Below are 10,322 nucleotides of genomic sequence, written 5' to 3'. Positions count from 1 at the left end.
CTTTTAAAGGCCTTCATGGAGTCGTTGTTCTTTGACATCTCTGCAAATACAGAATTAGCCACAGCAAAGAGTTACGGCTACAACAAAAGGAAGAAAAAATTAAGAAACAAGTATAAGAGACAAGTCAGACAAGTACCCAAAACAGTTCAAACCAAGGACAGGTCATTCAAAAACCTTTTTGTATCAAGATGGGATGGTTTCCCCCACAGATCCTCAAGAACAACAACAAAATCACGCTGAACATCATCAAGCATCTCCCAGGTATAGCGAGACACTCTCACATCCCTCTGCCACTCTAGAGGGAAAGAAGGCTCATCATTTTCATCAAGAAAAAAAGGGCGGGCCCCCTCGACAGCACAAACCTTAAAGAAGTAATTCTTGAAGTCCTTAAAGGACTCATCATACATAGCAAAAACTTTGTGGCCCTGGGCGGACCTGAAGGAAACCCAGGAAGCTTTCTTTTTTGAAGAACCGCCAGGCTTGGCAAAAACAAACAAATAAAGGAAAAGAGTCTGGGAAGGTGTTACATTTAATTCACGGTAGAGAAGTTGAAAAATTTTAATAAAACCCCAGGAATTGGGGTGAAGCTAGGATGGGGCAATATTACACGACCACAACAGGTCGGTCTCAAAAGCAGTAAAAGAAAAGGTAACATTCAACTGGCTGAAGAAGTATTCATAGGCATAGAAGAAGGGACGCTCCCTCTCAATGGAAGTCGGAAAACAAACTCTCTCATCAGAATCAGGAGCAATAAGCTCGTAATCCTCTTCACGGGCATTGTTACCACAAATCCTATGGCGTTTCCTCAGCTCTGTGCAAAACTCAGCATCCACAACAGAAACACACAACAAAACAAGGGATTCCAGCCAATTGGACATCCCCTCGGGAACTCTGAAAGACATCTCTAAAATGTTATTGCGAGAAGTCATGAGGCCAACTAACCCTACAAGTAAGAAAAGAAGATGGGGTTACCACAAACATCTCGGACGAAGGGAGAAAAAAACTCGGTCGACACTTCTCAGGCGATGGAACAAAGAAAAGGAAAACCCCAAGACTCAAACCAAAAGTCCTAGGGCATCCCTTGGAGGCAGTAAACAAAGCAAGGTTTCCAAAAATCAATCTACAAGCTTACATCCCAGCATGTCTCAAAAAGAAATTCAAAAAACAGCAAAACACCTTTCTACAAGGAGAAATACAAAAAATCGTTGCACTCTATCAAACACGCCACGCAGAGACCATTAAAAGTGCAACCTTTTTTCAAAGATCAGACAAAAAGCAAATCTTCAAACAGAGCGAGGAACAGACACAGATTTTTATCAAGTATTAGGCAGGAAAAAACCACAAGCGACAATAAAACCCTAGAAAGCCTCAACGGAAAAGCCAAGACAATGCATAAAAGAAAGACAGGAAGAACATGTTACAACGACAAGCAAATACAAGACTTCAAAAAGATTCAAACTTTAAAACATGCAAAATCAAAGCTTCACCAAAAATTGAAAACGAAGCTACAAGAAAGCTGTTCATACCCTGGGTCGAGCTGACCGACCCGGGATGTTTAGCGACAAGACCGACCTCTTCAGGTCAGACTATTCGACCCCTTCTCAAAGAGCTCGGCCAAATCGACAGGAAAGCCCAATAAAGGGTCCAAATAGAGGATCACGACCCAAATCCAGAGGCAATCCCAGCCTACAGAGATAAAGGCGGTTCCGTTAAAGATAAGCTGACCTCACCCAAAAGATAAGATAAGATAAGATAACTAACTTATCTTATCTAGAAAGGTCACTTCTCACCATTATAAATACACTGGAGCACCCAACTATAACTCATACTCTGATTCTACTCAATACCTGCTTAATACCCTTGCTAACTTAAGCATCGGAGTCCCTTGCAGGTACCCCCCACCCTCCGGGGACAAAGGAATCAGCACCACCACCAAGTCCAACAAGTCAAACACAACAGCTCCGGCCGTCTCCCACCAGCCGGACACATTAGCACCGACCAGCACAGAAGATCTCATTCGAGATCGACCTCCAGTTTCAGGTAACCTTCGGAACATTGGCGCCATTGCCGGGGACCTGGACATCATCCCATCACCATGGCGGACGACCATGACAACGACCACGATTCAGGTCTGGAGGATCGAACACCGCACAAAAATGCGGATGTCACGCTACAAAACGCTCTAAAAACCAACAAAGACAAAGACTTACCAAATTCAGGGGCAATGGAAGCGCTTCTGGATCGCTTAAAACAACTGGAAAAAGAAACCCAACAACAACGGGAAATTGGAAGAGATCTCCAAAAAGAGGTGCGGCGACGTCGAGAGTTGGAAGAAAAACTACAGCAATTGGAAGCCGATCTCAAATCAAAATCCCCCCGGGATAATCTCGAGGAAAATTCACACAAAGAGCAAGACCTGTTTACTAGGGAAATCATAAAAACCAAAAATCCCAAAGACTTCAAACTCCCGGATATGACCCTGTATGATGGCACCACGGACCCCAACCATCACCTCAGCAACTTCAGAAGCAGAATGTACCTTACCGACGCCCCAGATGCTGTTTGCTGTAAAACCTTTCCAACAACTCTCACAAAGACAGCAATCTGATGGTTCGACAATCTACCCCCGAAGTCCATCTCAAGCTTCGATGACTTAGCCAAAAAATTCCTAGCCAGATTCTCCATTCAGAAAGATAAAGCCAAGCACGTCCCCAGTTTACTAGGAATCAAACAAGGAGATCGGGAGAGCCTCCGCAGCTACATGGAGAGATTCAACAAAACATGCATGGACATACAAAGTTTACCAACGGAGGCCGCCATCATGGGACTCATCAATGGCCTACGAGAGGGACCTTTCAGCCAATCTATATAAAAAAAGTACCCGACCTCCTTAGACGAAGTGCAGGAGCGGGCAGAAAAGTATATCAACATGGAGGAAAACGCTTGGTTAGGAGAAACCTCAAAATCGGGGGCCTCCTACCGAGACAAAGACAAGAAATCCAAAAGAAAAGAAGATCGACAAGGGGAGAAAATCAAAAAATACCATAACTACACCCCTCTCAGGGCATCTCTGGTCGAGATATACAAAGAAGTCTGCCATACGAAAAAAATCCCCCCAGCACGGCCACCCAAAGGCAAAAGGGGAGGAGGAAACCGAAAGGAATATTGTGAATACCATCAAGTCCGAGGACACTCCACAAACAAATGCTTCGACCTAAAAAACATCACAGAAAAATTGGTGAGAGAAGGAAAATTAGATCGATTCCTGGCCACCCGAGATGATGATCAAAGAAAGAGACGAAGGGATGAAGATACCGAACGAACAAAACGATCACCTTAGACACTAGAAAGACATGTCCACATGATACACGGCGGATTCACAGCAGGTGGGATCTCCAAATCCTCTCGCAAAAGATATCTCAAAGAAGTATATCATGTCGAGGGAGAGGAGAAAGCACTCAACATTTCGGCAATTACATTCACTAAAGAGGACGCATCTGGCGTCATTACAAGACACGATGATCCCATGGTTATCACCATCATATTGGCAAACTCCAACCTACACCGTGCCTTGATAGACCAAGGGAGTTCTGCCGACATCTTATTCAAAACAGCTTTTGATAAGCTCGGCTTGGAAGTAAAAGAACTTAAAGCATATCCAAACAGCCTGTTTGGGCTAGGAGATACCCCGGTTCAACCACTCGGATACATACCGCTACATACAACCTTCGAAAAAGGGGACCAATCCAGGACCCTCAAAATAGACTACATCGTAGTCGATGTAAGTTCAGCTTACAACGCTCTCATAGGACGGACAACACTCAACCAACTCGGCGCAATAGTCTCGACCCCACACCTATGTATGAAGTTCCCAACCCCAAAAGGGATAGCCACGATAAAAGCAGACCAAAAGATGGCACGTGACTGTTATAACGAAAGCCTAAACCTCAGAGGCAAAGGAGAAGAGTTCCACACAATCGAGCTGGGCGGAGTTCATCGACGAGAAGAACTTCGTCCCCAGCCAGAAGGCGAGATAGAAAAGATTCAGATCGGAGACACCCCGGAAATACAACCAATATCGGCACAATCCTAAAAGGAGATTTAAAAGAATTACTAATACAATTCTTGCGAGATAACGTCGATCTCTTCGCGTGGAAAGCCGCAGACATGCCAGGTATCGACCCGACGCTAATGTGTCACAAGTTGGCAGTCTATCCAGGATCTCGACCGGTGCAGCAGAGACGAAGAAAACTTGGGGCAGAGCGATCCCAAGCTGTGGACGAGCAAGTACAGGCACTACTGGAAGCCGGATTCATAAGAGAAGTCAAATATCCGCTGTGGCTAGCCAACGTAGTCTTGGTGAAAAAATCAAATGGAAAGTGGCGAATGTGCACCGATTACACCGATCTCAACAAGGCTTGTCCAAAAGATCCATACCCACTCCCAAGTATCGACGCTCTAGTAGATGCTTCCTCCGGATACAAATATCTCTCGTTTATGGACGCATACTCGGGGTACAATCAAATCCCCATGTATCCACCAGATCAAGAAAAGACCTCGTTCCTAACACCGAAAGCAAACTACTGCTACATTGTGATGCCTTTCGGTCTTAAGAACGCAGGAGCTACTTATCAAAGGCTAATGAATAAAGTCTTCTCAAATCACATCGGAAAAATCATGGAAGTTTATGTGGACATCATGTTGATAATGACACAAAGCGAAAATACGTTATTATCCGACTTGACTCAAATGTTTTACACTATAAGGAAGCACAACATGCGGCTCAATCCCGCAAAATGCACCTTCGTAGTAGAAGCAGGCAAATTCTTAGGCTTCATGCTCACACAAAGGGGAATTGAAGCAAACCCAGACAAATGTCAAGCCATACTCAACATGAAGAGCCCAACTTGTGTCAAAGAAGTACAACAACTCAACGGGAGGTTGGCCGCCCTATCCCGATTCTTAGCAGGAGCTGCGATAAGATCTCTCCCCTTCTATGCTACTTTAAGAAAGGGAAAACAGTTCGAATGGACGACAGAATGTGAGCAAGCCTTCCAAGTCTTCAAGGAGTTCTTAGGACGGCCACCTATCCTATCTCGACCACGAGAAGGAGAACCGCTCATATTATATCTCGCAGTAGGGAGCCGGGCAATAGCCTCAGCACTAGTCAGAGAAGACGAACATGGGCAACAACCCATCTACTTCATTAGCAAAGCACTACAGGGATCCGAGCTGAACTACCAGAAAATAGAAGAATTTGCTTATACCCTCATTCTAACATCACGACGACTTCGCCCGTACTTCCAGGCTCACACCATTAAGGTTCGAACTAATCAGCCCATAAAAGGAATATTACAGAAAACAGATCTGGCAGGCAGAATTCTACAATGGGCAGTCGAGTTGTCAGAATTTGACCTCCAATATGAAGCTCAGACGGCTATCAAATCACAGTATCTGGCCGACTTTATCGCAGAATTTACAGATGCCCTAGAAACCCCCACAGAATGGAATCTTTACATGGACGGTTCTTCAAATAAAACTAGAAGCGGCGCAGGCGTGATAATAGAAAGCGACCAAGGAACCCAAGTTGAGCTCTCCCTCAAGTTTGGGTTCCCGGCCTCAAACAACCGAGAAAAATATGAAGCATTATTAGCTGGTTTGAAGCTGGCTACAGAGATCGGAGCTCAAAAACTCAACATTTACAGTGATTCACAAGTGGTCACATCGCAAATAACAGGGAGCTACCAAGCCAAAGATCCCATCATGAAAAAATATTTGGATAAAACCAAGGAACAGCTCGGACAAATCGGGGAGTATAAAATCTGCCACATACCCCGCGAGCAAAATGCCCGAGCTGATGCACTCTCAAAACTAGCTAGCACCAAACCAGGAGGCAACAATAGGAGCCTCATCCAGGAAATGTTACAAAACCCGTCAATCTCGGAAGAAGAAAATATCCTGACTATAACAAGTCAGGACCAAGGATGGATGACCCCCATAATCAACTACCTCAAAACAGGAACGCTCCCCACAGAAGAAAAGGAGGGAAAGAGGTTAAAAAGGGAGGCACAGTACTACACCATCATAAACAACATCATGTACAAAAGAGGAATCTCAACACCTTTACTAAAATACGTGCTGATCTCCAACACAAGGGAAGTGCTAGAAGAAATACACGGCAGCATTTGTGGCAATCATCTCGGAGCACGAGCTCTCGCAAAAAAAGTACTCCGGGCGGGACTTTATTGGCCAACTCTACAGAAAGAAGCTACAGAATTTGTAAAGACATGTCCACCATGTCAGAAACATGCCAACTTTCACATCGCCCCGCCAGAAGAGCTCAATAGCGTGACCTCGCCTTGGCCGTTTGCAAAATGGGGACTCGATCTTCTCGGCCCCTTCCCACAAGGATCAGGACAAGTTAAATTCCTCATAGTAGGGGTAGATTACTTTACAAAGTGGATCGAGGCAGAGCCCCTAGCCAATATCACCACTGAGAGAAGCCGGAAATTCTTATATAGAAACATTGTCACAAGGTTCGGGGTTCCATATTCAATAACCACAGACAATGGCACTCAATTCACAGATGCAGGCTTCAGAAAACTAGTGGCTGACTTGAATATAAAGCACCAGTACACATCCGTTGAACATCCACAAGCCAATGGACAGGCTAAAGCCGCTAACAAAGTCATATTGGCTGGATTAAAATGGAGATTACAAGACGCAAAGGGAGCCTGGGCAGAGGAGCTTCCACAAGTTCTATGGGCATACCGAACGACACCACATTCCACCACAAAGGAATCCCCTTTTCGATTAGCATACGGAATGGAGGCAATGATTCTAGTGGAAATCGAAGAAGGATCGGCCAGAGTAGTTCACTACAATAAGGAAGCAAACTCCTAACATCAGAGAGAAGAGCTCGACTTGCTACCCAAAATCCAAGAAAGAGCTCGGATCAGGAAAGAAGCTCTAAAGCGCCGAATGGCCTCCAGATATAATCAAAGGGTAGTGCCGAGAAGTTTTGTAGAGGATGATCTCATCCTAATCCGAAATGATATTGGAACAACTCGACCAGGAGAAGGAAAGCTGGCAGCAAACTGGAAAGGACCCTACCGAGTTGTAAAGGTACTCGGAAAGGGCTACTACAGACTGTCTGAACTCGATGGACGAGAGCTTCCTAGGTCATGGCTCGCCTGCAACCTAAGAAGGTACTACAGCTAAGACAAAAGATCTCATCATTTGATGCACTCTTTTTCCTGAAAAGGTTTTTTAATGAGGCACTATGTTGAAGATCTAGGTCATGCCCGACTTAAAGGGATAAGAAAATTCCCGCATGTATATATTTGCATTTTTTCTTTGAATAAAGTCTATTTAGATATTCTACAAAGAATCCAAGATGCATTAATCTGAAGTATTCATCGTCCGATTATAAAGCGACAGGTCGGCAGAAAGTGAAAAATAATTTCAGTGCACGACCACGATAAAGATAAATCGTCCGATAAATGTGAAAACGCGATTCACCCAAAGGACGATCTAAAGATGCCAACCACTTTCTACAAATCGGCAAAGATGAACACAGAATAATGTAAGAAGTTATCGAAAGTAATCTAAAAAAGAACCTGACGAGGTCTTACGGATCGCTAAAATAATAACTTAAGGACTGGTCGAACGAACCAAGTCAAACCAAGTTATAAGTAAACCCTGGAAAGAGGTCTGGCCAACCCTATTAAAGAGGATTACTTTAACTTAGAAGGGCCTGACATAACAAAGTCAGCCCAAAACAAAAAGTTATACATGTAGTCCCTGAAAGAGATCTGACAAAGATCCAAGAAAGAGGACTACAAAAAATAAATTAAAGGAGACCGACATAACCAACTCGAACTCCTACCACTAAAAGTTATGCGAAGTAGTCCCTGAAAGAGATCTGACAAAGATCCAAGAAAGAGGACTACAAAAAATAACTTAAAGGAGACCGACATAACCAAGTCGGACTCCTACCACTAAAAGTTATGCGAAGTAGTCCCTGAAAGAGATCTGACAAAGATCCAAGAAAGAGGACTACAAAAATAACTTAAAGGAGACCGACATAACCAAGTCGGACTCCTACCACTAAAAGTTATGAGAAGTAGTCCCTGAAAGAGATCTGACAAAGATCCAAGAAAGAGGACTACAAAAAATAACTTAAAGGAGACCGATGTAAACCAAGTCGGACTCCTACCACTTCAAAGTTATCAAAGTAATCCCTGAAAAGAGACCTAACAAAGGTCCAAAAAAGAGGATTACAGAAATAACTAAAAGAGGGACCAGCGCAAAAGACCCATCAAGAAACAAGCTGGACCCCTGAGTCACAACCTCAAAGGATCAAAGCTATAAATGATAAAATAAAACAATCCGAGGAGGTCAAGCTTCAAGATTTCAAACATCAGCAAGAAGATGCCAAGTCAAAAGACTACTTTTTTTTTAAAAAGGCCGTGAAAGGCCACCAAAACCTACTATCAAAAGACCGTAAGCTATTGTTCAAAATATAAAAGTTACTAGATAAAGCAACTAAGAAGAGTCAGCAATTGAATAAAAAAGTTTCAAAAGCCCACAAGTCGGGCCAGCTACAGATCAAAAAGCTTCAGGAACTTTCGTGGCATCATGAGGACAAGGAGAAGGCGGACGAGTCTGAATAGGCACGGCATCTATAGTTCCGTCCTCCCGGTTCAGAACTTGGCAATCCGAATCAGGTGCAACCGGAGGAACAGAAGAGGTCGACACTTTGGCAGAGGACACAGGAGGAGGATCAGCAACATCATCACCCTCGTCATCAAGGACAATCTTGCCATCTCTGACAATATTGTCTAAACTGAAACGAGTGAGATCGGCCTCGGGAACAATGACCCGAACTTGCTCCTTCAAGTTCTCGTAAGCAGCAGTCACACTGCCAACAAGATGACCTTGGAGCTCAGAATAATCCTCCCGAGCACTGTCCAACTCCCCCCTCAGACGCATCAACTCTCGATAAGTTGTAACATAACTATCTTTATGCATCAGGGCTGTGTTCTCGGCCAACCGCAAAGAAGCCGCCAATGAAAGGGAACTCGCCTTCTCATTCTCTAGATCCTTCTCTAACTTGTTCACCTTTAATTCGAGCTCCTCCTTCAGCCCCTTCATCCGGTCAAACTCTTGCTTTGCCTCCTCCATAAATGCCTTGGTGGCATGAAGAGGGAGACTTTGAGCAGTTGGATGTATAGCGGCCGCCATAAACGCCATCTGCACGTGATTCTGGGCCATAAAGTCCAAATGGTGGAGGATGGACACATCGTCCATCGAGAGGGTACCATAGAGCCCAATTTGTTGATCTATGAACTCGATGGCATTGAAGTCAGGGGCATTAAGGTCGAAAGGCTCAACCGTCTTTTGCTTCTTACTTGGAGGGGCAACAGATGGAATGGCAGAAGTAGGGTGAAGATCCACCAAGCGGACCCGAGGTGTCGGAATCACTTTCTTCACCGTGGGGGAACTCGGCACTGATGGCTTCTCGCGCACTTGGGAGGACCCCTCCCCAGCCGCCTTGGCGGCAATATTCCTGGCAGTAGTCACCTTCTACGCCCTCTTAAAAGCTTTCATAGATTCATTATTCTTCATTGCCTCTGCAAATAAAACAGAAGTCAAGCTACAAATCGAACAAGTCGGAAATACAGCTACAAGTAACATAAACAAACAGCAAAGAAAACACAAGATACCCAGATCAGTTTGAAGAAGAGAAGGATTGATTAGAAATTTCTTTGTATCAAGATGGGGAGGTTGACCCCAGCGTTCTTCCAAAACCGTCACAAAGGCTCGCTCAGCCTCGTCCAACATGTCCCAAGAATACCTGGAGACCCTCGCATCTTTTTGCCACACCAGGGGAAAGGCGGGCTCATTATTTTCGTCCAAAAAAAAGGGCCGAGTTCCTTTAACAGCTCGGACCTTGAAAAAGTAGTTTTTAAAATCGCGGAATGACTCGTCAAACATGGAAAAAACCTTCTTTCCCTGGGTGGAACGAAAGGAGACCCAAGCTGCTTTCTTTTTCACCACTCCAGGCTTAGTCAAGACAAACAAGTAGAAGAAGAGAGATTGGGAAGCAGGAATACCAAAGCCATTACACAACAATTGGAAAATTTTTATAAAACCCAGGAGTTGGGGTGAAGTTGAGAAGGGGCAACATTACAAGACCATAACAGGTCGATTTCAAATTGAGTAAAAGGAAGGGTGATACCCAACTGACCGAAGAAAAAGTCGTAAGCATAAATCAAAGGGCGACCATCAACAACCCGAGTTGAAAAACATACTCTCTC

This window comes from Arachis hypogaea, chromosome 6 (assembly GCF_003086295.3).
Source record: "Arachis hypogaea cultivar Tifrunner chromosome 6, arahy.Tifrunner.gnm2.J5K5, whole genome shotgun sequence".
Classification (NCBI taxonomy): domain Eukaryota; kingdom Viridiplantae; phylum Streptophyta; class Magnoliopsida; order Fabales; family Fabaceae; genus Arachis; species Arachis hypogaea.
This window is presented reverse-complemented; position numbering follows the sequence as displayed.